At 37.7% G+C, this 26,107-nt stretch overlaps 1 long non-coding RNA gene across 1 annotated transcript; it reads right to left on the reverse strand.

Moving 5' to 3' along the window:
* Positions 1-9,827: 9,827 nt before the first annotated feature.
* LOC142826712 (uncharacterized) lies at positions 9,828-25,300 on the reverse strand. Its single transcript, XR_012900920.2, has 3 exons — positions 24,949-25,300; positions 10,765-10,807; positions 9,828-10,374 (listed from the first exon to the last, which is right to left on the reverse strand). It is a non-coding gene; the product is annotated as an uncharacterized LOC142826712 (long non-coding RNA).
* Positions 25,301-26,107: the final 807 nt, after the last annotated feature.

Genomic DNA, 26,107 nt, shown 5'->3' on the forward strand with positions numbered 1-26,107 from the left:
TTTCATGACAGCCTGCAGCAAATCACCATTTCTACATGTAAGCAAAATTATCACACCTACACCATAACTTCAGCTGGTATTCAAAGAAAAAGTAATACATATTTCCCCTGATTTATTTTAAAAGATCTGAAAATTATATAAATCTTGCCTACCTTAAATATATATGGTGAAGTATCACTACATCATTTCTTTAATATCAAATATCACAAAGTTATATGTATTTATGCAATATAAAGTATTATCTAAATTCATTGCAGGATAAATAGAAACTCCTGCAATAGCCTGAAAATAATATTTACTGAAATGTTTATAGTGTCCAGAGAAATCTTCAAATCAGTATTATATTTCTTAGAGGGTATGTATAAAATAAGTTTGCTTTACCTCACCTCCTACAGAGCTAGTAACTAGATACAGAACAGTATGCCATGCATTTCTCTTCTTACTGTCATATGTTAAAGTCTACAAAATAATGCTGGTTGTGCCTAAAAATATTCAAGGTCATCTAATTGTGGAAAGTTAAATTGTATTTTTCTTTAATTTTTCAATTTATGATTCTAGTTGTATTTCAAAGATCATTGGCACACTAGGCAGATCAAAGCATCCAATCCAAGGAGGATTTATTTAAAAGAAACAGTTGAAAATAGCTTTTTAGTACATACAAAGCTCTAAAGTTACTTCATAATTAAAACCTTCAAAATAGCACAAGGAAACTGAGTTTATAAAGCTATTTTGGTAAGACAGATACAAGAAATCCATTGGTTTTTGAGATGCAATACCCTATTTACTATGTATATCTTTCTCCAAAATTAAAATTACTACCAGTAACATACAGTTATTACAAGATATCCCTAGAAGTTCAGAGATTGCTCAAAAATATCTTTAAATGGTACATATTTATTTGGTGGTTTTGATTCTGTAACTATTTCACTGCTACCAGGTTACTTATCAAAGGCAGTCACCTATCAAAGCCAAGTGCTGTACAGATACAATGCAGCAACGTGTTTGTGGTAAGATCCATGACTGGTGTTAAAAAAGCAATAGCTTTATACCATTTTTTCCCCTCTCTATATTTTCTACATTATTACATCTAGGTTTGTATTCTGTAGATAGTGAAACTGTCCATATGCTCATTTTTAAATAAATGGAATACATAATGCCTAAAACCATACAGTATTAAATACTAAAGGAAAGAAGGATATTTTTCAAATTGCATTAAACATGAATGTACTTAAAAACAATTTGGCATTAACCTGGTCAACCTTAAATTCACTCAGCTTGATACTGTAGAATAAATTATTAATAGCCTAATTGGTAAACACTGATTTGTAATGTAATTATTAATTTAATGCACCAGTTTATGTGACTATCAGACCCAGACCTAAAAATCTAGGATTTTGTACATGGAGAACCACAGTGGGATAAAACATTTTTGATGAAAAAACTCACTTTTTAAAGAGAAATCTCACCATTTACTAGTTTAAGAAACAATCCTTATTCATGGAACAATAAATTTCTCTCTCAAAAGATTTGTAGCTATAAACTTCAGATATAACTTTTTACTACCCCTGTAAGTTACTTAAATTCTGATACACATAATTATGGTAGCCATTTAAGATCTTTGAAAATGCATAAATTCAAATGTCAAACTAATCTGAAAATAAACAAATAGATAATGAGTACACTGAATAATACGAAGCATACTTATTAAATAATAATTGAAAGAGCATAAAATCCAAAACAGACTTGGGATGAAAAGCAAAGACATACAGTACATGAACAATTTCTTAATTTTCCTATTTACTAAAAATATAACATATTTACATTTAGAACAACATGATATTTTCTGGAGTCTAATGCACTTTGGCCTACTCCATGCTATAAGACTAACAAATAACAGACATATGCATATTAAATGCTCACGAGAACACTAGCATGCTTTGAATGTCAACATATTGCATGTTAAAGTGCACATACACCAGATAAAGGTAGAATTTAATAGAAGAAAAGAGTATTTTGTAGATGAATACATAGGAAGTCTTTTTCTTATTCTCTCTAACTGGTTACACACACACACACACACACACACACACACACACAATGTTATGGTGCATGTTACAATACAAAGATAAGATGGTAATACTTCAACAGCTAACATCATCATTGCTTCTATATTTTGGCTTTGGTAGATCATTGTTTTAAATGAGCATCACAAAACCAATGGAGCTTTAGTCTCCACATTACATTTTATTCATAATCATTTTCAATTTATTTTTTTCCTGCATGTCATCATTTTAATGTAAATCTTTCTTTTTCTTTTCAATAAAATGAAATGATTAAGTAATCCTGCTTTTTGCATGATTAAAGATGACGGATAAGCTTGGGTGGATAAAAATCAAGGCTACTAACAGAATCTGTGCACCTCGCATGTCAGAATCTTTCTAGCTTGCTCAGTGTTAATGACAGGAAAAATTAGCATGTCTGTAAATCGCCCAAAAAGAATAACAAGTTATCTTTAAAGGTCCTAGCACAGCTCTACCCTAAATTTTTAATACTTTCATCAATAATTTTCTGTAATTGAGCCCTGATTGTTTGTAAATAGACAAGATCTTTGCTCAGTGCAATAAGGTATGTTCATCTACAGCCATCTGATCAGTAAATATTACTCATCTGTTTATCAAGCACACTTGTATCACAAATTTAATATACTTAGAGACAGAAAAATGTAAAGAATAAAAGGACTACTGAATATAGCATAAAACCGGAGAAAAACAATTTAATGTTTTTCTGTCTGTCAAATATGACTCAGTTTTAAAAGAAAAGAAAAAAAACACAAAGAAAAAAACCCCTACTGATATTTACCAGTGTGTCTTTCAACAGCCCTATGCAATATGCGTTCATCCTTATTTGACTCAGACAAGTAAACTAGAAAGGGGATATTACAATACAGCACATACATACTGCCATCGCCTCTAGACATATGACCCAAAATGATGCTAAGAAGTCTCTCTCTGACCTCCTGCTAACCAGCCTCTTGTGATTAATTCAGCATGTCCTTGAAAGTATCTGCTAGAGATCCCTTTTTTTTTTTTTAATTTAAGAGTTTCTAAAGCCCACCTATAGTTTCAACGATGGATATTTTTATTTATTTTTTATCAGAGGAAAGCCATTAATCTATGAACTAAGGTCTGCGGTAACAGAAAAGCACCACCTGCCTCAGCATTTGCCATATAGGACCATAAATACCACAACATTTCCTGACCTAAGTTTCGTAGACATCTGTATCATGGTAACACTGCATTTCCCTTCTTTGACAGATGAAATTACTATTCTTTGATTTCTCTCTCTCTTTCTCTCTCTCTCTCTCTCTCCCTCTCTTTTTTCTGATTATGTTCTGGATGGTAAAATTTGGGCCACAAAATGCTAATTTCTAACCTAACACCATGACAGCAATCACAGCCATCACAAGGATGGAATAAAGAGAGCAATCTAACATCCAGGGATATGAATTTCTGATCAGTGGCTGGCAGACTGCCGTGAAAGCTTACAGTAATCCCATTGGACAGCTAGGGTTGATGAAGCCTGGGAACAGGCAGCCACAATGTAGGTAGTTCACAATTGCAAGCATTTGTCCATAATTTAAAGCTATATGAGAAGTGGAGAGTATTCATCTGAACAACAAGCTGTAATTTTACTAGAGTAACATTTACACAGTTTTTAACCCATTAAGTCCACCTATTCTCACACTGACATTTCCTCTTTTTAATGCCCTTTTGAACTACAAAAACAAAAAGCCCCCCACACTAAATGTGTGTATGATTTGAGGGGAGGAGTGCATTTGTGAGTAATTTAGTATTTGAGAAGCCCAGTATAATTCAGTGCTATCAACTTGTGTTGTGTAATTTTGAAAAAAGAAAAGAAAAAAAGAATAGCTTCTTTTAAAATCTAGGAGTCTGATCCTGCAAACTTTCACTCAAGTGAGTAATCCCTTTGAAGTCAATGAGCCCTGCTCTGCCATTCTTCCTCATGCTGAGTAATATCATATCATGGGCGACTCACATGAGTAGTGTACTACTCTGTGGGATTCATGCCTCAATTCTGCAATCAGATTCCTGGAGGAGGACTCCTGGGTGTGTGCAGAGCTGGAGATGCATTTAAGAAAATGAGGCTATGCCAAGTTCTGACTGGGGATGCAAGATGGAGGCATACGTGTGGCAGAACCCCATATGGGGAAGGGTTTTCTAAATAAGACTCTAAAACTTAGTTTGCAGCATGAAATATATATTTTGTGCTTGAAATATATCTTTTCAATACAACAGCCAAACTATAAACTGATCTGTCTCTAATTGTCAATTTTACATTTTGACACAAGATCTTTACTATGTAGGCAGAGCTGCTGCCAAGATGACAAGGCCCCACACAAGATGTTGGAGCCACTCCCAGAAAATATGGTACAGCAAGGTAATGATGCCTGGTGCCAACTAAAATTGGGTGGGTGAAACAGACACACAAGGAGTAAAGATCATATTATAAGTCATAGAATAGTCTACAGGCATGCATTCTCAGATGCATTTTTGCATTTAAGGAAGCCCCAGGAAAGGAAAATACACCCAGCAGCACTAATGTAGGTATAAAGGGTTAAAAACCTTGCCCTGCTAAAATCAACGAGTTTATTTTATTTTTATTTATTTTTATTTTTTGTCATTGATTTAAATAGGGCCAGGATTTCACCATCGACATTATAGACTTAATTATCACAACACATATGAAAATGGGGCATAGGGGTTGGACCACCTATCATGAAATAGCATGTATAAGACATGATTTATTAAAAATGCCAACAAGTAAATCCAAGATGAATTTTATTTAAAAAAACAGAAAAAAAGCAACAGGCACAAACCCCTTCTGTAAAGCTCAGGCAGAGAAAGCTTTTTCTATCAATTCAAACTTTCAGAGACTTACTGAATATAAGCAAAAAACAATAAGCTGCCAGATGGACATATCTCACAGTATTCCTCATAATTCATAAAATAACATTAAAATGGATGTGTGTGCTGGGTCTATAACATGGCAGCTGTATTAGAGTGATAAAACTTCATCTAATTTGAAATATTCTACTCTACTGAGAAATATTCCATGGGATTCTAATGGGCAACTACCACCACAACCAAGTACCAAAGGAAGACAGTACTAAGAAAGCTATTGTCTCCCTTATATTTTGTTCCACCATCTTTTAATTTCCTTCCATCCCACATTTTTTCATCTTGCCTATCCAGCACTTTCCTTTTCACAGTACCTTTGGTGTATTTTCTCTTCAAAATTTCTCTTTACTTCTCTGTCCCCCTAAAAGCCCTCCTGAAACTCTCTCAATGTGCTCCCCTTTTTATGCACTCACCCCACTTTCTTCTTGCCATTTACCTTCTACAATTATGTGGCTCATCACTGCAGCCTCCCGGCACCCTGCACTCTTCAGTGTATCTATCTACACCCCCACCTCTCTGGGATAGGGAAAGGTTATTGTTCTCATTTAACAGACAGGGAACTTAGGCGCAGAGTGGCTGACATGCCCAAGGTCACAGAGGAAAGTTGTGGAAGAACGGGGACTTGAACGTAGATCCCTAGACCCCCTATTCTTAATCCATCTCGTCTCTGCTCTCTCCCCTCTCCTGCCTTTGTGGCCATCCTTCACCTTTCTTATCACCTAACCCCATTCTCTCATGAATCTTTTCCCTAGCTGTTTCTACTGGCAGACGCAGACACAGACCTTCACTGACTATACTCCCCCTTGACAGGACTCAGTGGACCGCATGTAGTGCAGCTCACTGGTCCTGACTGCAGCCTGTGATTTGGACATCCCAGTCCTGCTGAATTCTATTCTCATTGTACAGATGATGGCTGAATGTCAACCAATGCCTGGGAAGAGCCACCCAATGACCACACAGATGGAGAGCTACTCAGACTCTGACCAGTACAGTCATTGATTAGGTAAGAAAGAGACTAACCACCCATTATGTTTAGACTCCGCTACCAGGATTCAGGACTCCTTCAATAATGGACTACTGCACACCAGTTGGAAGCATCCAAAATTGTAATGGAATTACAGATAAAGCAATCCCATTTATAACAGACTTGAAGTGTATTTCTGCCACCAAACAAAATATATATCCATGGGATTTTTTCCTTTTCTGTCAAGTGGCATTTGAATTTTAAATTTTAAATAGGTGAAAAAATGACAAACTTTTCATCATCTAAATAGTAATGATAGTTCTATGGCACTGGGAAAAAAGCCACATAGGATACTGGCTAGCAAAGTAGAGAAAGGAGAAGCAATATCCCTGCTAAACCAGCCACAAAGCATTCTACTTATTTAAAAAAAATAGGTGTTAGTTTGAGTCATATATATGGTCTAATTTTGTCATGTAACTATTACAACACAGCAGATCCCCTTTAACCTTACATCACAAGGATTGCTTATCCAGTGGAGTTACTACTTTTATTGAATTTTCTGATATGCAAAGAGATTTTTCTTTACCTGAGACATGCTTGTTCCATTTCCACTTGTTGTTTCATGAATTACAATCCACTGGTGGCCTTTGTAAATGTTAACTTAAAAATGTTAATGCTTGTAATCTCTTAATTCCCTTCAGTAATTTTGGGTCTTGTAGTAGCTCTATATTTTGGTGTTTTGGGTGTGTGTATGGATATGACTTAGGGCTAGATTCTCTAGTGATTTTATGGTACTTTTTGTATTGCTCAGATAGGAGGTAAAGAGATCTTAACCAACCCACAAATGCCCAGCACAGAAATTCTCCTTGTATGAGGGAAATATCTGCTAGACACCAGTGGACCAGCTCAAAGTCTGTGTTTCAACTCCTGGACTAGGGAGTTTGATAGAGCTCTGTGCCACGTGGCCTCCACCGGGAATAGGGTATTGCATCAGTGCTGGAACTGAAAGCTAACTGTCAGGGCATCAGATTTGGGGTTGCCCCTAAGTGTCAGGGAGGTATAGTAGTCTCCCTCCCTGTTAACTTCCACCATTTACACTGAGTAGAGCTGTGGAGCAAGTGTATGTGGAGTATTCCCAGCATTTCATCCCAAAACTGTGCACTGGAGCAGATGATGGGTTGCAATATCAGTAAGAGGCTCTATTCGGAGCCTCTGCAAGGGTATGCCGCAAATCAGTGGTGTACCACCCATTTGTAGGAACCCGAGCAATTGCTGTGGATTGTCTCCTGTGCAGCACACGTATCTCCTGTTCATAATAGAGCATTATGCAGCATGTTAATTGTATAAAATGACTTTTAGTACTCCATTAAACAGCTCTTAACTTTCCATGCTCTAGAAGCCATACTATCTAGTGTTTAAGGCTAAGCCTTGAGAGCCAGGAAGAGCCTAGATTCTAAATCTAAAGTAGTTTCTAATTGGAAACGTGAGGAACAATGGGCAAATCATACACCCCCATATGTCCCAGTAAACTTATGGGGCCGGGCATAAAATGTAGGTTCTTAATGAGAGTGATATTCCACCATGCTTAAGCTTTACTGAATAAACACAATGAAAAAAAATGAGCAAATATGCACTCACATATCTTCACATTTGCTTATTCTTTGACTACGGCAGAATGTAGCAACACACAGCCTTCAGAGAGGGCACAATGGGAAGAGAAGACGTGTATGTACATTAAATCTATTTGGAGCCTCTGCACTGAAATTGTATTAAGAAGAGACTTAAAACATGTTCAGCAGTTTATTCTCTGCACAAGGCTTGTGACAGGCTTCACTAGGCCCTGGGCAATGTGGAGGAGGCTCGGCTCTGGGCTCTCTGGAAGGGGTGAGGCCTCATGCAGAAGAGGTGGGGCTAAGAACAGCTAGGTCTCAGTGCTGCCCAAACCACAGTGCATGGGGCTCCAGCGTCTCGGAGCTCTGGGCCCTTTTAAATCACCAGGTCTTCAGGCAGCTACCCACATTGCCCCGCCCCTCTCTTGGTGGGCCTGTCTCTGTCCTTTCATGTATTCCAAAAATGCATATTGCTGATTGAGACAGTTTACATAATATTTCTTCTTGAACACAGTACTGTGTGCAAATAGATCTATTGGAAAGTGTGTACAGGCAGTCCCCGGATTACATGGATCCGACTTACATCGGATCCCTACTTACAAACGGGGTGAGGCAACCCCGCACTAGCTGCTTCCCCCCAGCAGACCAGGGAGACGCGAAGCTAGCGCCATCCACCCCCCCCCCCCCCCAGCAGACCAGGGAGACGCGGAGCGGCTTTTCTCAGCAGACACCTCAGCTTGAGAATAAAGGACTGAGGGAAGTGAGGTGTGGGAGAATAAAACTGAGCTTTGGAGAAATGTTTGGCTAGAGTTTCCCCTACAATATGTACCAGTTCCGACTTACATACAAATTCAACTTAAGAACAAACCTACAGTTCCTATCTTGTACGTAACCCGGGGACTGCCTGTACTATATAGCCATAGTCTTGGAGGATTTCAAGGCAGTGTGCACACAATCAGCAAAAGAAAACTATGTGCATAATATTAAAGCAATCTTGAATGAACTGAATAATAGTACAACAATAAATTCCTCTACAGAAAAACAAGCATTAATTAAATATTGAGAAGTTAACTTCTCAAAAGTCAGGTAGTTTCTAATGGTAAAATTCCAAATCCTTCTCCCAGTTACACCTATGACACCCCATTATCCCCATTGTCTACGTACAGTTGTATCGAGCCAAAGGGATCTGCCAGTGAAAGCCCATGCATCTCTTTACAAGATAAGAACAATAGTCTTGTGGGCAAGGACAGGAACTCAGGAAATCTACCTTCAATACCCAGCACCGCCACATATCTTCTGTCCGACTTTCAACGGTTATTAATCTCTCCCCATCTGTTATATGGGAAAATAATACTCCCTTATCTCACAGCTGTGTTGTGACACTATGTACATTAATGTTTGTGAAGTGTTTGGATACTGTGGTGACTGGAGCAACACAAGTATCTAGATAAATATATATAGAATTGTTATGCAAGTATGTAAAATTTCATCACAAAAGGGATTTGCTTGAGCATCTTCCAAGCTAATGAACTGCAGTTAGAATGGATGTCTGAATTCTCTCAACTACAGTGGTTGCTGTTGGTGACCACTATAATAATATTTCCAAATGCCCACAAATCTGAAAAAGCACAATTCTCTAAATTCCGTATTTATCCATCATTTGCCCAAAAGTTCTACAATGATTAACTACAAATTCCTTTATATATGATATGTATCCCCTGTGTTTTCAGTTCTCACCATATGAAGATTTCCCATTAACGCAATCTAAAACCACTGTATAATGATAAATATTTTGGTTCTAAGTTAAAAACTCCCAGTCTACTTACCATTCAAGTACAACTGCTAAGTCTACATGTTTCTTCATATAATATTGGCCCTCCTATCACGCCATTAGGATTGTCAAATAAATGTTAATGAACAATTAAGTTTTACAACACCCCTCTGAGCTAGGAAAGCCTTATTTCCATTTTACAGATGGGTAAACAAAAGCAGTTAAAAATAGTTTGCCCCAGACCACATGGCCTCCCTAAGAAAATCATGCAAGTTTGATGAAAAACAATTAATCACTGAAGAAATTTCAATTTAAATGAACAAGATCTACTCCTAATCAGGCTTCGGGATTATAATATCTTTCTAAAGCACACAGTAAAATTGTATTTGTGTCCAATTTATTGGATGAACAACCAACACTAATTTATGACAATTTGTTGTTGTTTTTTTTAAATAACAGTCATCTAATTTGGTTCAAATTACTCTCAATCCCGTTAGATTTCCAACCAGTGTCTGTAAGAGACAAGAATGCAAAATTAAGTCGTCGTTAACATTCTAGGTTTAATTTACCAAGAGTTTCAGCAGGTACAGCTAAATTAAAGCGAACAATTGTTCACCATATCACGTCAATAGTGATTTTAGCACTATAGTTTTATAAACTGTATGCTTATTTTCTGTAAATTCATATTTTCCCCCTCTCACACACACAGGAATCTTAATTTCTTTACATTTATATTTTATCCACAATTGAACATCACACATGCTCATGTTCTTTGCAAAGTAATCATAAACATAGAAGAAATAAAGAGATGAAATACCAAATAACTCTGTATGATGATACAAGAATACAGAATGAATTCAGTGACTAAAAATGTTTGTTAGCAAGATAAGTTTCTAAAAAACGAGGACAAAAAAGCATTTGCATATTGATATTTAATAAATGAACTTATATAACAGTCACTTCTATTTTCTGGTAAACAACATCTCAAGCTGTTCACAAATCTTCTCATTTCATTTTTCTCTGGAAAACGATATATATAAATATTCAGTTCTGAAAGAAAAGGCATTTCCCAATTATTGTATGTTATTTTCTTTATTTTTAAATCCTCTGCACATCTTGTCAATGTACTTAGTTACTTGTTGCAAATAAAACTGCTGTACCCATAGTCTGACACTTTTAAATGCTCTGAAAAGCCCTACAAACCACAAGCAATAGCTTTGAAAAAGAGAGGCTAAGGGAAGAGAGAAAAAAAGGCTTAAACATCTTAGGAACTAAATATTTCCTTGCAAAGAGAAAAATTTGCTAATGCCCATCTAAACCTAAGTAGTTGATTCCTTGAATCACATGTGTTATATTCTGCTTCTTCTCAACCCGGGTCAACACATGTATGCAGAAAACTCTATCTTAAGCTTATTGATATGTGATAGCTCAAACTCTTACCGTTGATTTTCTTCAGTTCTGTCCTGTAACGCATCTCCAACATCTGCAAAAAGAACACAAGAGCAATGTTATTACTAGCATCAGTAGTTTGATTGTACAATTAACACCTGTGGTAAGAAAAATATTTCATTTTTATTTTAGGCAAAGCCCTGACAATTTCTATTCATGACTAGCAAGATAAGTGCAGAATGTTGTTTCTCCTGCCATTTTACTAGCCAGCATGTTAAGGGCTAGAGCCTGCAGTCTGCTAAACTTCAGGACATTTCAACTCCTGAGTGCCTCTGGACAAATCATGAAATAACAGACTTGCGAGTGGTGAGTTTCTGGATTTCAACACTAGCAAAGAAAGTGTTCTTGAAGCTGTTGTCTGCTTGATACGTGTTCAAATGACCTTTCAGCACTGGGTTGTCACAAAATAATGGTGGTTTGCTGTAGGGAAGCCATCCACTCTGTCACCATTGTTTCCACTGGTGAGAAGCCCATAAAAATAAATTGCAGGAAATGGGACAAAAATCAGAGTATGGATGTAAATAATATTTGGCTTGTATATATTAAAGCCATGTCAAATGATCAACAACATACACAAAGTTATATGTTAAATGAAAAAACCAAAATACATATCCTGGCATGTATTTTCTTAAGTTTAAATAAGCATCATGAAAATGCATGGTTTTACACTGTTTTAGGGTATCTATAATATTATTGTAATTTATTATAAACAAAATAACAGGAATGTCACAGCTGACTAAATTCCTATCAATTATGAACTTAATTTTTACACACATTTAATACTTATCTCATTTCAGAAATTTCTATAGTGAGAAATTTTCTTTTAAAGAAAAATGGTTTATACAGTTCACTTCCTGCCATAATCAAGGTCTTTCTAACCTGATATCTGAAGGTTATGCTTCAGTGAATAATTCAGTAGGTTAGTGAAACTGTGGCAGCAAAGAAAGTGCTAATCTTAGATGGAAGCTGTGAGGGATATTAAGAAACAATTGCAAAAAGTGACATATTTAATAGAGAAAGATTACTCTGTGCTACATCTATTTAATTTGAATTGAATAAATTTTGCCAGTATTTTATGAGATGCAGTCTGCAAATTATTTGAAACTTCATAGTGTCACTGAAGTCTAGGGGAAAGAATAAAGGGTATTTTTTCCTCAACCATTTTATGAGTATTGTGATTTTTGAGGACTTCTCACTCTTTCAAAAGAAATTTCAAAGGAACTGAAGAATCATTCACTGCAGGACTTTATTAATTTGAATTAAGAAAGAAGAAGGAGTAGTAAAAGGTGATAGTACTGAAAGATAAATAACAAGAGGCAATAGAAGGATCTTGCGTAATGAGACTTCTTGAAATAACTGAATTCCTTCTGGACTGTGACTGAGTGGGGCCGGATACATTTTCAATCTTTCAGGGGAAATTTAGTTGATCTAGCTGAGACAAGTCTGAAAGTATGAGTAAATGCAAGTGTGAAAAATGATAGGGGCAGTTTTTGGCCTTAATCAAAAAACAGATTGTTAAGATGAACACAGTTCTGACAGAAATAATTTATTCTAAGTCTATGTTCATATAATACCTTCCATGAATAAGTAGAGGGAAATATGATGCCACTACTAAGAATATTAACCTCATCAGAATATCTTATTGTAGATTTAGAGCTTACTGAAAGCTAAGTACTTCTGCTAAACAAACATTCATATTTTGCCATAAAATATTAAATTATTGGTTTTCTTGTATAATACAGATAGTGTAGACAAACTGTACAGTGAGGGTGGCACTCACACACGTCACATCTGAAAAAAGAATTAGCAGCCACATTTGGTGGAGAACATAAGAAATCTAAGTTTAGCCATACGTGAATGAATATTTTGAAAAGATGCAAAGATAAAAATTGTGAGAGGAATTTGCATGGGTTATAGCTGCACAGTTTGTATGATGCTATTTTATTATTTAATACTTATACCACCCTAGTGTCCACAGGTTCTAGTTAAGATTGAGACCTCACTTTCCTAGGTATCATATAAAACACATGTAGGCACAGTTTCTGCCAAAAAATTCTCTCAGCAGGTTCCCTTTTCAGGACCATGCAACTTAACCATAAAATTAATTTTCACTTTGAAGCTTGACACAAAATAACCATCCTTGAAACGTTTTGGGGGATAGAGGAGAGGTTTGATGGCCAAAATTATTTAAATTGGTTTGACTATTATTTTGCAATCAGGCATGGGCAAGTGTTAAAATGAATATGACCAACTTCAGTGGGAGTTTTGTGCCTTAACCACAGAATAGCTGGACTTTTTAAAAATGAAATTTTGCAAGCCACACATCTAGAAATGTGACCTATTTTGATATTTTATGTCTTTCTAAATGGTCACATTATTCTGCTTGGAAAAAAAGTTGTCTGCTTTTAAGTTAAGAGTAGTAAAACTATTACAACTCCATACTACAATAATTCTACTCTGTGATCTCCCTGGTGGATCTTGATTCCAATATTCCCTGTGGAAATTTTGTAGTATGTGAATCAAGAGCAGAATTTTGCTAGTAACATGCAACAATAATTTTTAACATGTATCCACTCTGTATTAAGTACTATTTCTCCCCTCTTCTCTCATTCCTAACTTCCACTGTGAGTGTTCCACACATATGGGGAAAAAGGAGCAATAGAGACCTACTTTGTCTCTGAGAGGAAAAAATTCTTCCTGTATGCATCATTAACCATACAGTGAACAAATTCACATATACAGGAATGGATATAGGATATGGAGCCTTTTACCTCTGCTATAGATTGCCAGGTCAAGTCTGGTTCAGGTCATTTGGTAACCTAAAAGACATTGCAGTCTAATGGCTGTTTTGTGAGCCACATTAAATGATCTGCTGTTATCTAAATTCATAGTAACCAGGAGGCCTCATGAGAAAACTGCTACCAAAACTGGGGTTCTCCCAGGTAACATTAGCAATAAGGCCAAAAAGTGAATAGCAATGGAGCCTGAAACACCCTGTGAGCCCTGAAGGTGCTCAGTGGAAAGAGGGTTGAGAGACAGTGGTAGGGGGAAGTGATGAAGCTTTCATTGTGTCTTTCGATACGTTATCTGTTATGTATTTAAACAGAAAATGTCTATCTCCAGGCCTGTCAGTTCAGCACCTTTCACAAGCACACAAAAGTGTCATGTACTACACATAGATGAAATAAAAGACACAGGTGTCAAAGGCACCATTACAATATATCATAGCAATGATCAGAGGATCAAGAGCTCCCTTCTATATTCATACTGTATTAAGTCGTTCCTGTGTATTGGGCCTGAATTTCTTTCTACCTAAAATGGTATAATTTTGTTCACTGTCCTGATTCCCACTGCATGCAGGAAATCAGACCCATTGCGTGTGGCCTTTTCAAATTACTTTAGGTTATTTTACAAGGAAAATATGATGTTATGCATGGACAAATATTAAGTGGCCTTGTTTACTCGTGACTTCAGAAATAAAAACCAGCACTGCTCTTCCATCCTTAACCTTCCCGTATGTGCTCACAAGATGCATTGCAGCACTTACAGTCTGCAAGATCATGGATTATTCTTAGACCCAAAATAGTTATAGGGATAATATATGTAGGTTACACTATACTTTTAACTCTGGGTTGTCCTTCCTCTATGGGAATACAACAGAATTTTATTTCATCAGTACTACAGGGCTGAGCCCTCTGATCGCTATGCTCATCAACCCTCCTCTCTCTGGTGCAGAGGCATAGCAAGGGCATAGCAAGGGTGTTATGCACCCAGGGACAAAGGCAAAATTTGTGTCGCCCCCTCCCCCCCCACCACTGTATGGCGAGTCCCCGAACCTGGTGCATGGCTCAGCCTCACCCTGAGGGAGGAAGGAGCTTGTACTGCGACTTCCCCTGCCCCCTCCAGTTTGGAGCAGTTTGGAAATTAGATTGTTTTAGAAAAACTGGCTTTCTTGGAGGGTATTTTACTAATTCACACCCCACATAGAACTGATTATGATGTGAATCTAAACTCCCTACTTATTCATTTCCCTTTGCTATGGAGGCCATTAATACAAACTTCCTGACTTTCAAATAGTCCTAAATATGGTTTGACAGGACTCTGTGTGAAGTAATATGTAGGGCCCTATCAATTTCTCCCTTCTGGGCATCTGCTCTCTATTCCCATTCCATTGCAAACTGTCAGGTAATTTAGGGTCCAGTTCTGCAAGTAGCTTCCACAGTTGTAGAACCCTTCAGCTGAGCAACGGAACTTGCAGGATGGTGCCCTAAAATGAAGCCAGGGCTTCAATCTATAAATGAGTTCTTCTCCACATGCAGAGGTAAGTTCTTCAAAAGTCCTAAGTGGCTTTAAGGGGTTGTTCAGTTGCAAGTACCTGAAGCCCTACCGTACAAAACAAAAAAAACAAAAACACAAAACCAGAAACCCTCACTAGTGTTACCTATAGCGCCACACAACCAGCCAAATAGGCACATTGTTCAAGCCAACTAGCCACACTCAACCGGACAAATAGCTACATGTGGCTAGCATGTTGGACACAACTGTTATTCAGAATTAGTATTTCACATCATTCGTGTTGTGCTACCTTACACTGCATTTTGTTGCTAACTTTTCCCCTTTTATGATGTTTTACATATGTTTCACCTGCCTTAATCTCTCTCAAGCTAATAGTTAATTTATCTTCCCATTGGGTAGTATGCAGATAGTAACCACCATAATCACATTTTAAGTTGTTCATATCACCTATCCAAGTCTTATTGGTAATATACTCAGTTGCAGTGTAAGGGTGCATCTACACTGCATTGTTATTTAGGAATAACTAGCGTTATTCTGAAATAATGCAAGCATCTACAGAGCAATTCTGTTATTTTGAAATAATATTGAAATAACGGGCAGCTTATTCCGACTTCTGTAAACCTCATTCTGTGAGGAATAACTCTTCTTCCAAAACTACTATTTCAAAATAACTGCAGTGTGGACACTCCACTGCTGTTCAAAATAGCTCCTCACCAAGCCATTCTAAGTAATTTCTCCCCAGTGCTTCCTGGGGTTCTAACTCGAGATAACGCATCCACATTAGGGGAGCCTGCCTCAGACTAATTTTGAGGCTTCCCTGAAGTGTGGATGATCTACTTCAAAATAAAATGTTTCAGAATATATCTTCCAGAATAGCTTATTCCAAAATAAGTGTGCAGCGTAGACATTCCCTAAGAGTCTAAGGTTCACAGATTTCTATTTTTGACTTTTTTTTGTTGGCTCAGGTGATAGCTTTTGAGATTTTCATCCCATTTTCTGTCATCATGACACCACCACAAGCTTAGAAACCTGCTTCACTTTCTTTCAAACATAAATTAACAGAATTTCAAGTAAAATAGAAGAAGCGTGGAGGTAGTCAGTCTCTACTGTTATGAGAAAGTTATATTAGCTCTTCAGCTAGAGCCCTTTTCTGATTTGCATTGGAGCATGACATGCAACCAGAAGCAGCCCAGGGCAGAAAACTCCTTTGGTATCCTTTTTCCACCTCCTCGCTGCCCTGAGCAGTTCAGCCAAAAAGAGGTGACTGGCACAGGCGACTGGCACAGGCAACTGCCTTGCTCACCCTCCCCTAGAATTAGCCCCATATGCATCAGTTCATCTGCCTTGAGCCTCAAGTTTAAAAAAAAAATCAAGGAGAGAAAGATTTTGATAGATCACTACACATTTTCATAGGGGATTAGGGATGCTAGATATCATGTAATTGAATAGTCATGTAACTGCATGAAATATTAGCAGTTACATAACTATTCAGTAATCCTTGGGAGTGAGACTGGCAGCGAGTGCATTCCAGCCCCATTCCCAGGAAGCACACTGCCACTCCACACTGCTGCCTCTCTATCAGAGGCAGCAGCGCAGGGCGGCAGGCAGGAGCTGGCCTGTGAGGGGAGCTAGTTTAAAAAACAGCCCCCAAAACAAATCAGCTGCTGGCTGTCTCATGCTGCTGCCTCAGATACAGAGGCAGCAGTGCGGGGTGGCAGCAGTCTCTGTCCATAGGAGTCCGAGCTCCCAACAGGTAGAGTCCGGTCTGCAGCAGCAGCCTCCTTCTGCAGGGAGTCCAAGCTCCCCATGGATACAGGCTGCTCCAGCATTCCATGGAGCAGCCTCTGTCCATGGCAAGTTGGGCTCACTGCAGACAGAGGCTGGTCCGCAACAGCAGTCCCTGTCTGCAGCAGCAGTCTCTGTCTGCAGGGAGCTCAGAGCCCTGCAGACATGGGCTGCTGCCACTCCATGCTGCTGCCTCTGTATGAGAGGCAGCGGCACAGAGCAGCTGACAGCCAGTCTGCACAGAGAGCTGGTTTTTAAACTCAGAAGAAGGCTTTGTGCTCACTGTCAATGGTGTGGCATTCATCTTGCAATTCTGGGGTTCTAGTGCACGTATTAGTTGGACACTCAGAGACAGGGCATCTTTGACAAAATCTCACAGTCCTTTACTGAGCTTTGCCTTGGGTAGTAAAAGCAGACTTGGGTCCTATGTAGGTGAGAAGAGATGTAATTGGGAGACACATACATTATTTACTCCATTTATCTAAGATGCGCCAGTCAGCCTTTGGCTCTGTCTACACTTAACACTTTAAATTGCAGCCATGGCAATGCTTTAGACTGAGAATGTCACCACTGTACAAGTACTGAGAGAGAGCTCTCCCAGCACTCCATGTAAACCACTTCTGTGAGGGGTGTAGATAGCACTGCTGCGAGCATGGTTCCTAGCGCAGTAGTCTGGTACATACTGGCACTTTACAGCACTGAAACTTGCTGTACTCAGAGGGAGGGGTGTTTTTTCACACCCCTGAGCAAGAAAGTTATAGCGCTGTGAAGTGTCAGTGAAGACTTGGCCTTTGTAAGAAAAATGATGAGACACCATGTCGGACAACCATCAATAACCAATTCCTCTCTCCATGCCTGTCACCCAACATTCTACATATACATCCACAGACATTCTGATAAACAGGTTTTTATCTGAGCCCTGCCACATCAGAAGCGAATGTCAGTCTGAAAGGCTCTTCACTGAAAACACTTTGCACCCGGGTGGTAGTTATTGTTTTTCCAGTAACACACAAAGGCCCCAGTCAGCTTCCATTGTGCTGGGAGCTGTACAACACAGATGGAGATGGTTCCCGCCCCAGACGTGGGCATACAGACTGAGTTTTTCCAAGCAAGATTTAAACACATCTACCAAAAGTGTGTAAGTCCCTTAGATGGCTTTGAAAATCTTGACCACAAGTTTGAGCATGAACTCGGCATTGAGGGCATTCTCATTTACAAAAGATCTAACTCACAAAGAGCTTTATAAATCAAACCAACATATTCACTTCAATCTGGAAGCAAATTCAAGGCCAGCATAATCTATGGAGAATTGCTCACACCACGAAGTAAACATGACACCACATGTGGCATTGATTGAACTCTAAGAGGTCTTCAGGCCCTGCACATGCTGAGCACTCTGCAGCCATGTAATCCAGAGATGACAATGGCTTTGAATAGATAATTTTGACAAGGTCCAGAGTCTGGCAGACATTTTGCCACCTCCTTGCCAAGCACAGTCTGAAATAAATACATACTCTTCACTACTGAGCATTCAGGAGCTCAAACGATCTACCAGAATCTTCAGGTTGAGAATGTAAGTAACAAAATGCAGACCCTCTCACTTAGACAGTGACAGTTCTGAGTCTATAATGCAATCAACTCCAACAGTGCAAGCACACTTGTATATCAAGCCTATTTTTTACTCCCAGTGTTAGAAACATCAACCCTAGAGAGCATCTTACCCCCATAAAGGTTGTAAATGAGAAATGTAAACTAGGAACTATGCAGTGACACATGGGCATTGTGGAGTTCCTACAGGAAAGTAAGCCATATAAGAGGCATACACTGAAATAGGAATTTCCTTAATGGTTAGCTCTTCAATGTCCTGTTTTGGATACCAAACACTGGGTTTTCGGTAGGAAATCAATCAAGTACTCAGTCTTGGCCAGTCTCTAAATAATGCATGGTATTGCACGTGTACAAGGCATAGCACGGCATGGTCCCATTTCAATCCATTCATGAGAATAGCTGATCTGTTTTTTATGTATACATGCAGAGAGATGCACACATATGCATACAACCATGTACATTTATCCACATAAAAAATTCACAATAAGACACAATCAAACAGGAAATTTGAAAGTGTTCTAAATGTAACATGCAGGCTAACTAGACATACAACAAAAGACTTCTGAACCTTTATCAAACACAAATTATTGGGAATACATTTGAATTGTTAAGATGAACACTCCAGTGTCAGATTGGTTCATAACTAAATTTCATGTTATCATAAGCATAGAAAAAATATTGTTGCAGCTCCACCTAGTGGACCATATGAATAATTACAACATGAAATTAAATTCTCAGGAGCGCAGCCCTTTCCGATGAATATCCATGGAGAAGGGCCCAGACTTTGTAAATCTTGGAAATGAACTCTACTTTGTTTACAACTCCAAAGGGATAACAGAGGTGAACCCTCAACCTCATGTTTGTATTCAGTATGTAATGTTATACATACTACTGAATTCCACTCTCCAACCCTCAAGCACTTTCTCATCCTATGAATCATAGATGTGTCTTTTGTAATTCTCTGTGAAATGGAGATTGATTTTTTTTTATTGTGCATACAATATTAGTTCAAAAAAATTAACAACCATAAACATTTGCCAAAAATCTTGGGAAACAACCTTGCAAAAGGTAGAAGGCCTTAAATATTTGTAATTTTAAAAAAGCACAAGAAGTTTGGATATATTTTTAAAACAACACTATGAATTTTTCTATGGCTTCAGACCAAGTTAAAGCACAACAGTAACAGCAATTTGCACATCTATTGCACATGTAAGCACCTCTCGGTTATTAAGAAATATTTGTGAATTTAGCCTCTGTACCATCCCCATTTTACAGACAGAAAAATGAGGTAAAGAATAAGCTCAGCAATTTCCCAAGGTGACACAAGATGTCAGTGAGAGAATGGGAACATAACCTTGATCTTCTGACCACCTTGCTTTCCTGATGGTGGCGTAGTAGACTTTAGGGAGGAGACAGATTTCTGACAGATGGAATCCTTAACATGAATATAGGTATTGTGTTTTATACAGTAGTTTTGCTACTGCTGAATGGAAGAAATCAAAATGGAGCAGTCTCAGATGATGCCTTTACCTTGGCTTTATTTGATTGAAATATTATTTGTGAGCCAATGGTTTTTGGGTATGTTTAAAATGAAAAAAAAAATCAGTTTGGCCTCTCCTCCACTCCTTTTTGAATTCAGATCAATCTTAATAGCACCATACTGAAATAAATTGCATAATTTGTCTTGATGTCTGTTTTCTGTGTATTTCTTCAGTATCCAACTGTCTGCTACTCGTACACTCGCCCTGGCTGAACTCACACTTTGCGAGGCTCTAGCCTTCTGGAACTAAAAACCAGGCCTTGAGTTATCTCCTGCCCAGTCCTGCTCTGGGGTGCTGGAATAATTTTTACAGTGGGGGTGCTGAGAGCCACTGAACAAAACTGCAAACCCTGTATGTGATGGAAATCACTTCAAGCCGGGGGGGGGGGGGGGGGGGGGAAGGGAGCTGCAGCACCCCTAGCACCACTAGTTCCAGTACTTATCCGTTCTGCTGTCTGACATGGAGTTGTTTCCTCCTGCTGGTGGACGAGATAGGAAAGAGAGATTTTATGGGAATGACAGACCCCCTCAAAGAGCAAGGATGCTTCTTACACTGCTTCTTCTTACAGCTGGCTGTGATATATATATAATGGAACTAAACCTTACATACACTATACACAGAATTGTTCTCTCTCCAATGTATATCACGTTCTTCAGGTCTGTGCTGAGAGTTAAAATTATTTAAGTAACAGATCAATATTGTGACAAAAGTCCCTGCCAGAAGGAATTTGCCATGAAAGTCCCCGTCCTGTAAACATTTACTAATATTCTTACATTTAAGCACATGAGCAGTCCCATTGCATTCAATGAGACAGCATACATATTTAAAAATTAAATATGTGCATAAATACTTCCAGGAGCTGGGCTAGGTAGATGAACCTGGAAAGGGGACGCTCATTGGAAAGATCAATTGTGTGTGTTTGCTTATAGAGATGTATATTTGAGTCTGTTTCTTATTGACTTGTAAACATATTACACGAAGAAAAAATATGAAAACATACTGATCGCAACTAAATGTGTTAACTATACACAGTAAATTAAGCAGAAAACTTCAAGATCAAATACTGTACACAATAATTAAGCTCACTGTTACATTGTTACAGGGCTGCAATGCAATCATTAGAGCTAATATTGCATGCACACTAATAATTCAATTAAACTGCTTTAAAAATATGCCAGCAAAATCTCCCTTACTCGTTCAGTGCTTTGAAAATACATCTAAAAATCAGAAAATTTGAACTTTTCATTTTGAAAACTACCATTTTTCCTTTCCCTGTCTTATCTCTTCTGAAAAATAAAACAAAACCTAAATATAAAGAGAGCATTCACTGCTATCTTTCTACTAAAGCTTTTAAATTTAAGAAATAATAGATGCCTGTCTAGACAACCCTAAAATTGTTTTAGTTACTGATGTATGGATGACTGATAAATGTCATCTTTGCTGCCTGCAGTGCATTTTGCATCCAGTCTACTGACATTTGTCTATAGCTGACCTGAGTCTGCATTTTTCATTTGCATGAAACATTTAAATTTTACAGCTAGGAAGCTTCAGGTTTCACTGTTTACAGGAAAATACAATACCCTGCTCCCAACCCATCCCCCGCCCCCCAAAGTGTTATTTCCTTATCACATAGACATTTTTAATGCAACCAGTAAGAAAGATTCTAATCAGACATAAAGCAATAGAGTTCACTTCATACCTTTCCTAGGTAAAATAATTATTAATTCCCTACCTCCACATTTTTACACAGATACAATGAAATCTGAAGTATGGATACCAAAAAGAAGAATGTAATCAAATACAATTTTGAGTCTTTGAAAACAATGCAAATCTGTGTTTGCCACTAACTAAAAAAGGTTTGCTTAAGTCACCAGATGTAAATTTTATTTTTATATATATTTTCACTTGTTTTTAAAATATATTTAAATTTATTGCCTTATCAAGATCATTAAGAATGTGACCGAGGAATAGTGGGAATTTTGTACATAAGTTTTTTATGGTAAAATATAGGACTATATTTTCAAACTTCTACTGAGTAACATGTTTGTCTCTCACCACATTATATTGTAGAATACAGATGGCTGAAGTGCTGAATATGACCAAGAAACTTACTTACTAAAATACTATAAGCTACTATTGCTAGGACATAGAGATGATTCTTTCTATTAATGCAATAGCCAACTTGCCTGAGGATTGGACCCAATCCGGAAACTCCCTGGTTCCTACAATCCTTCAGCAAAGTAATCTCATTGGTTTCTACTGGGACATTTTATATGAATTAGGGTTGCCAGATGGTTTCAACAAAAATATTGGACACACCTGACATTACATCACAATCTACATTACATCTTATTTAGAAAATACCGGACATTTATATTTTCTTAATTTGTTTCCTGAACAGAAAGCTCAAATACTGGACTGTCCAGTTCCAAACCGGACACCTGGCAACCCTAATATGAATAAGTTCTAGGGGGACATACAGTTTTGCAAGAGGATCTTGCCCTCTAGAATTGTGGGAACTATCTGCTTTATGTTTTCTAAAAAGCTTTCACCGCTTAATTTTTTTGTCAGCAGAAATGTAGCAACTTGAAGTAAAAATCTTCAGTATAATCCAAATGCAAATTTTTGATAAAATGTTTAGAGGAAATTTCCTAAAGTCTATCAAAATTAACAAAAACTATAAGAAGTATTTTGCTCTCCTATCAGGTTGTCAAAGCAGAGGTGCTTGAGTTGGAAGTATACAGGGAGTTAAGTGCCTTGTTGAACTGGGGCCTAAAGAACATACCTAACTTTTGATCAGTAGCCTGATTCAATCTACAGTTCTCATATGAACTTTCAGTTAGGCATATGGTTAAGCTGTTTATACGAAAGATAGAATATTTGCAGCAGTGAAGCAACAACAGAGTATTCATAGTATAGATGGCTTGCACCAATGTGGTTCAATCCAGCATCAACTAAATCTCACTTATGCAAGTATTTTTCACATGATTACAAGGTGTCCACTGATGCAGCTGCACCAGTGTGTTTATAATGGCACAAAAATGAACAAGCCCTCTTGGTGTGAATGTAATGTCCACTTGTAGTGATAGAAGGCCAGAAGGGGAAAAATGTGAGCATACAATGTAACCAAATCTCACCTCTCTCTGCTGAAGGGCTGGACTCCTCACCTTCCATTCCATTCCTTTCTTTTCTTTCTTTCTCTCTTTTTTTTTTTTTTTTTTTTTTTTGCAAGCTGCATCCTGTTTGCCTCTCATCCTACAGGGTTTATTTTAATATTTTTTCCCTCTGCTGCACACATGATGAAAAACCTTCATTCACATACCAACCTAATCACCCACAGTCACAACATGGGGGAAATAGCCTGTGCCTTTCATTTTTCGCTAAAGCTCTACACTAAACAAGCAGCTATGGACTAGCAAACAGGGAGGAGATGGGTGATTTTCTGTGTATTTCTAGCACATACTTTGCAATTCTTAAAATAGAGCTATTTTTCACATTATATTCAGGCAAACTTATAACAAATACACAAAAGAAACCCATGTATCTCTTTTCCTTTGGTTTATTGGAGAGAAAGAGATTGTGTGGGGTGGATATCATGAGAGCTCAGAGGGAGTACTCAACGGCAGGGAAAAAGAAACAGACAATAAAAATCTCCCTCCTGCTCTCTGTGTTAGGAATCAGAGCTAGAGATGTAAAAGCAGCATACATTTTGTATCATAATCAGTGAAGTCAGAGGGCCCAGTTTGAGTTTCTCTAGAGGGATTGTTATTGAGAGGACATCAGGAAAACAGAGAAATGAGGCAGTTAAAGTGAAAGCAAGGCAAGCCATGGGTACAGAGCAGTGCACAGGGTTTAATAAAGTTCCATTTGTTCAACTAAACCTGCATTCTACCTCACTCTTTGCAAATGAAACACTCCAGCACTGAAAACCAGCTTTGAACTTTTTTACCTTCTCACCACCTGTTTGATGCACTACTGTGATTTCTTTGCTCACAAAATAACAACATAAAAAAAAAGATTGGGTTGTGCTTTTGGAGGACGCAACAAAACACACCTTTCAACAGTTTCACTTAATCCACTTCCTTGTGTTGCACAGCTTAATAGGATACCACCAAATTACCACAAGTATTCTAATAAACTAAGCTACCTAGTTCTCCTAAATGTATAGATCAGGTATTCCATTAGTTGGAGCTGCCAGCAAAATAACTTTATAGGAACGGGCAAAGTATTGTTCCATCCACCCCTGGAATAGCAGGGAGACCAAAAAAAAGTGTGGCTAGGTACTTGAACTATAGAAGATAAAAGGACTGAGTGAAGAAAAATATATCACTTCTTAACTAAGCAGATGCTATGGAGGAGAAAAAAAAGACAATGTTGTTTATGAGAACATCTTACCAGAAAATGGAAGCAGGGTACAACTTAGTGTATTTTCACTAATCTGGTTCTGGTGTAAATTTAAAAAGGTTACAAAGTGCTGTATGACTGCAAAAGTCTACTTTTAAAGGCCAAAAAACAGATTTTATTTCAATTTCAGATGCCAGATCCTTAGATTCAAGACTGGGAAGCATGCTGGGAATTTATGGTACAACGCTGGACTCTGAACAGCGCTGCTTTGGTCAATAAAGCAACAATCAAGATCTTTGTCTAGAATTATTTTTAGGGGAGCTCATTGAATGACCCAATCTTTCAAATGTATCTCTGCAGATGGATCTGTGGCTCCAGTCATCTCTACTGAAGTCTGCTTCTAACAACTGTAATAGTTAACAGTCTTTTGCACTCAAATAGTGCTTTATAGCCAGATTTCTGAAAGTGCTCTACAGTTGAAGGACTAATACCAGAACAAACACTGTTCAAACACTCATGTTTTCTAGAGCAGCAGAACTATGTAAAATATGTAAATATTTTGTTTATTGGAATTTAACAATGAATAGGTGACATCACTAACCTTTTTAATTTAGTCCTTTTGAGTAGGAGCAGTTTTTGCTTGTGCTTTCTTTTCTGGTAGGCAGACACCTTTATTTAACTGTTTGGTACTTTCTATAGTAGAAACCAAGCCCTCATTAGTTTGCCAGAATTTGGAGTCATTCTTAGTAGCAAAAGTTCTATTTCCCTTCAGGATTTTAATTCTTCTTTTCACAGTTTTAATTTCTTGTGGAATATCTATTAGGAGTCTTATTTGTAGGACTTGTAACTATTCACTTTATTTAGAAGACTAGTCTTTCTCTGTAGTTTCCTTGTATGGCTCCTTAGTATCACCAGATGGCTTGGTTTAAGAGCAGAAAGCAGCTTGTGCCTGATTGGAGAAGTACTAAAGTGAAAGTGAACACAAGGTAAATGCTCTTTAGGCTTTAAGGGCTGGGCCCTGTTCTCAAATCACTATTCAAATCCAGACTCACTCTAGTGAAATCAATTGAGTAACATCAGTGTGAAGCTGGTGCAAATAAGATTAGAATTAGATTCCTAGGACTCTGTCAGAGGGATTTTAGTTAACTTGTTTCCTTACATAAAAGGGGTGGGGTGGGGGTATTATTTCCAGGATGCTTTTATTAATGGTCTGATTTCTTCAGAAGACCATTATTATCAGTTGGCCTGTGTACATCTCTCAGTTTATCGTATTTGCTTATTTTTTGCTTCTCAAACCCTGCTTTTATCCCATGTAGTTTTAAAATAATAATAAACTTTGTATTATACCTGAAACTATATCCTATGGGGATTTTGTTAACAAATTCTGTATCTCATGCATTTAATTATTAATATTTAAATACAGAAATAATATTTGGGAGAAGATTATATCCATCAAATGCTTTTCTGGCAGAGTTTGGAGGCTAGACAGAGGGAAGGTTTGGAAATGGCAGTAAGGGGAGAGTTGCAAATTACCTAATCAATAGAGTGGAGCAAGGGAGAGAAATGAAAAAGCCTATATCCTATAGGGATAAGAAAGAAGATGGGTCAGCAATGAGAATTCAATTGCCAGAATAAAAGAGATGGAAATGAAAAAAGCACAACTTCCATGCAGGGGCAATAATTGCCTTTGCATCCAATGCCTAGTGTTTGAAATAAAAAACAAAGCTATAAAAGCAGAAAAATAACATGAATAACAATAA

The sequence above is a fragment of the Pelodiscus sinensis genome, chromosome 2, assembly GCF_052426305.1.
Source record: "Pelodiscus sinensis isolate ZL-2025 chromosome 2, ASM5242630v1, whole genome shotgun sequence".
Classification (NCBI taxonomy): domain Eukaryota; kingdom Metazoa; phylum Chordata; order Testudines; family Trionychidae; genus Pelodiscus; species Pelodiscus sinensis.